Source organism: Hemitrygon akajei, unplaced genomic scaffold, assembly GCF_048418815.1.
Source record: "Hemitrygon akajei unplaced genomic scaffold, sHemAka1.3 Scf000039, whole genome shotgun sequence".
NCBI classification, from domain to species: Eukaryota; Metazoa; Chordata; class Chondrichthyes; order Myliobatiformes; family Dasyatidae; genus Hemitrygon; species Hemitrygon akajei.
The window spans coordinates 7,849,199-7,853,899 of NW_027331925.1; positions in this window are offsets into that span (position 1 = coordinate 7,849,199).

Below are 4,701 nucleotides of genomic sequence, written 5' to 3' on the forward strand. Positions count from 1 at the left end.
ACACGGAGCCCACCTGAGGGGGGTTTGGGCAGAACACTCCGGGAGGGGGAGGGGAGGCAAAGAAGCTCATGTTTACACGGAGCCCACCTGAGGGGGGTTGGGCAGAACACTCCGGGAGTGGGGGGGGGAGACACAGAATCTCATGTTTACACGGATCCCACCTGAGGGGGGGTTGGGCAGAACACTCCGGGAGGGGGGGGGAGACACAGAGGCTCATGTTTACACGGAGCCCACCTGAGGGGGGTTGGGCAGAACACTCCGGGGGGGGGGGGGGTGGAGACACAGAATCTCATGTTTACACGGAGCCCACCTGAGGGGGGGGATTGGGTAGAACACTCCGGGAGGTGGGGGAGCCACAGAATCTCATGTTTACACGGAGCCCACCTGAGGGGGGGTTGGGCAGAACACTCCGGGGGGGGGGTGGAGACACAGAATCTCATGTTTACACGGAGCCCACCTGAGGGGGGGTTGGGTAGAACACTCCGGGGGGGGGGGGAGACACAGAATCTCATGTTTACACGGAGCCCACCTGAGGGGGGGTTGGGCAGAACACTCCGGGGGGGGGGGAGACACAGAAGCTCATGTTTACACGGAGCCCACCTGAGGGGGGGTTGAGCAGAACACTCCGGGAGGGGGAGACACAGAATCTCATGTTTACACGGAGCCCACCTGAGGGGGGGGGATTGGGTAGAACACTCCGGGGGGGGGGGAGACACAGAGGCTCATGTTTACACGGAGCCCACCTGAGGGGGGGTTTGGGCAGAACACTCCGGGAGGTGGGGGGAGACACAGAATCTCATGTTTACACGGAGCCCACCTGAGGGGGGGTTGGGCAGAACACTCCGGGGGGGGGGGGGAAGACACAGAAGCTCATGTTTACACGGAGCCCACCTGAGGGGGGGTTGAGCAGAACACTCCGGGAGGGGGAGACACAGAATCTCATGTTTACACGGAGCCCACCTGAGGGGGGGTTGAGCAGAACACTCCGGGAGGGGGGGGGAGACACAGAATCTCATGTTTACACGGAGCCCACCTGAGGGGGGGTTGAGCAGAACACTCCGGGAGGGGGGGGGAGACACAGAAGCTCATGTTTACACGGAGCCCACCTGAGGGGGGGTTGGGCAGAACACTCCGGGGGGGGGGGAGACACAGAATCTCATGTTTACACGGAGCCCACCTGAGGGGGGGTTGGGCAGAACACTCCGGGAGGTGGGGGGAGACACAGAATCTCATATTTACACGGAACCCACCTGAGGGGGGGTTGGGTAGAACACTCCGGGGGGGGGGGGAGACACAGAAGCTCATGTTTACACGGAGCCCACCTGAGGGGGGGTTGGGCAGAACACTCCGGGAGGTGGGGGGAGACACAGAGGCTCATGTTTACACGGAGCCCGTCTGAGGGGCGAAAAGGAGATTTCCTTGACAGTGTGTAACTGTTGGGACTCTCCCAGTCCGCGAGTAATAACCCCATACTGAGCATGCACGTAACTTTAAACATTAAAATGAGTTTAACGAGGTGGACGATCCCAATAAAAACTCGTGGGATGCCTGGATAATGAAGACGTGAGCCAATTCAAAGTGGCAGGGTGAAGGGATGCGGTTTATCCTCCAGGAGGTCAAGAAACAAGGGGGATATTTCCCTGCTGCTGCATCATCACATCCTTACCATGAAGCTGGTGGTAAAAGTCTAGTTAGACAACACTGAGAATTTTGTGTCGGGTCTCGTCTCCTCCTGATAGGAAAGACGTGGATGTCTTTCGAGAGGCAGAGGGATTTTACCAGGGCATGTTTAGTTTTCTCTGTGTGCTGGTGTACGGCTGAATCACGACAAGCTGGAACTTGAACCTGAAGCGGACGGGGAAAGGCTGCTGGAATGTAAACATCCCTCACTGTAGACGAGCCAGCTCTACATTAACCCTCCTCTTCCCGCGGCAGATTCCTACACTTTTGAATGTGAAGACATTTGAGGATTCTGTACAAAACCGGGCCCCAATGGTTGAGACTGGCCACACTCAGGGTGGAAGGCTGACCATCAGCAGACATCCTACCATCGTGATGTAGGAGCCACACAACATGTTTAAATGATAAAAACACAAAGCAAATTAAAATATATCTGAATGGCAGCTGCCTGTCGATTACTGATTCATATCCACTTTACCTTGGGAAAATCACTGTGAGAGGGCAGAAATGCGGGATCCACTGTCAGAGAGACGCTGCTGACCGTGGTGAACATAGAATCATAGAACCGAAACAGACCATTCGGCCCATCTAACTGGTGCCGAACTACCATGCTGCCTAGACGCATCGACCCGGTACGTAACTCTCCAAACTCATTTTATCCATGTACCAATCCAAATTAATCTTAAATGTTGAAATCAAATCCGTTTCCACCACTTGCGCTGGCAGCTCGTTCCACACTCTCACTACCTGAGTGAAGTTTCCCCATCTCACCTTCCCGTTGAGCATTTCGACAAAAAAAGGCTGAAATCGCTTTTCACTTTTATGCAAGAGCTCTTGTATAAACAGAATTATCTGTCTTTATCCCGTATACAAACGACATGTACACATTTACCCATCCCCATCACCAGAGACATTAAATATTCCACCGTGTATGTTGGGAAACGCACCACAGAGCCAACCCGAGCGTGTCCCCTCTGTTTAAAACCCTTTTATGAACACTTTGAATTGAGTACATTCAGCCGAACGACAGCAGGATGGCGAGTGTGTAAGGAGTGTGTTTACCGAACGCTCTCTGTCACAAACCCAGTGGCCAAGTTCTGCTCCTATATATTATGGTCTATGGTCAGAGATCCCTCAAAGTAGCTGGTGAAGTTGGTAGACAAAAGACCATGTTACAAAGGATTAGGCCAATCGGCCCATCGAATCTGCCCTGCCGTTCCGTCATGATTGATTTCTTCTCCTGTTTGATCTCTCTTCAATTTCTCATCCTACTGTTCGATAGGGAGTCAAACATAACGTGTGACCTTATGTTCAAGATTTTAGCTTGTCTAAGAGAACAAGCACAGAAATAGTAAGGAAACCATATACAGAGCTGAGAAACGATGCTAATGCTAAGAACTGTAAGACAAAGAAATACAAGCTGGTGCTTCTTAGGTCTATTATTTTGATAATAAAAAACTATTCACAAGATACCAATTAATTAACTAATAGGCTACTAAACTCTTCCCGGGCTTCCAGCCGGGTGCAGCTATCGATTCAAACGATATTCCGATGACAACCTCTGCCATCTTCATCAGGGATGATGCAGGGACATATCTAGTCCAATGATGCCCAGGCATCATCATCCGGATTCATTTCAACTCGCCTGCAGTGGCTGGCGTCTATCCACATACTTTTAACTTCTACCTGAACTGCTGAATTGGTAATCAACCGTACTTGGTAAGGAGCTTCCCGCCGAGCTTCCAGGGATTCCTTATGCGGTTTCCTGACCAGGTCCCAGTCGCCATGGGTCAAGGTATGTCCTCCTGCTATAGGACCACTTCAAGCAACAGAAACCTGTTGAGAATCAGACTGAATAGATTTGTCAGTTTTGCAAAATTATCTACTAAACTATCTGACATAACATGTCTGTCAGCCTCTCTGAGATCGAGAGCTTCCTGTAGTGACAGAGGTCGTCCCGTCACCACTTCTAATTGCCTACATTTCGTTCTCATTGTTGGGGCTGCACTGATGCTCCATTTCACCAAACGGGAGCCATGGTACGTCTTCCTTGTGAGAGCTGGTCAGCCGTTGTTTGATGATGCCCATTTATTCCATCAACTTGTCTTAATCTCTCTGGTGGGTGTGAACAATGAAAAGTCAGTCAATATTCATCATTCAACATAATTATTGACAAACATTTCCAGTGAGATGTGTCTCTGGTTTAAAGTCAATGGGCCACCTCCATCCCATCGAGGAATACAGTCCTGAATGGGGGTTCTGACTGTGTGTGTGACAGTAGGTTTTCTTGCTGGGATGGTTTCTACACATCCTGTAAATGTGTCCACTGCTGATAGATATGAATATCCTTGGCTCGTTGGTGAAGTGACATTATCCACTTGCAGATGAAAAATGCATCAGGTGGGCAGCAGAGTTTGGTTGAGGTAGCTTCCCCGGTGATCCAGGCCTGTTTTCTGTTTCATACATCTCTCAACTGTCAGTCGGGCTTGCATCATGAACTATGGATTTCACCTCCACTGGAAAAATCCGTCAATTACCTTTTGCACTCGAGTGTGTCCTCGGGAGTGGATTAGCCGAGCGAGATAAGGAAGCAGTTCAGCTGGCGCTACCAGACTATGAGTATTACCCCAGTCCGCGTCAGAAAAGTTTCTGTTATTCCCACTCTCTGTCTGCTGCCAATCAGCCAATGCTTTATCCATCTACTATCATTCCTGAAATACCCTTCACTCTTATTTTCTTTAGCAGCCTCACCTTGTCAAAGGTTCTGAGAATCCAAGTGCACAATACCGACCACTTTTCCTGTCATGCTTTTTAAAGTCCTCAACGAAGTCAAACTGATTCGTCAGGCTAGGGTTTCTCTTCAGGGAACTCTGCAGACTCCGGCCTATTTTCTTATTTGGCTCCAAGTACCCCGAACCCTCATCCTTACTAATCGACTCCGACATCTTCCCAACCTCTGAGCTCAGCTACTCACTCCTTCCCTTCCTGAAGCATGGAGTGACATTTGCAATTTTAGACTTT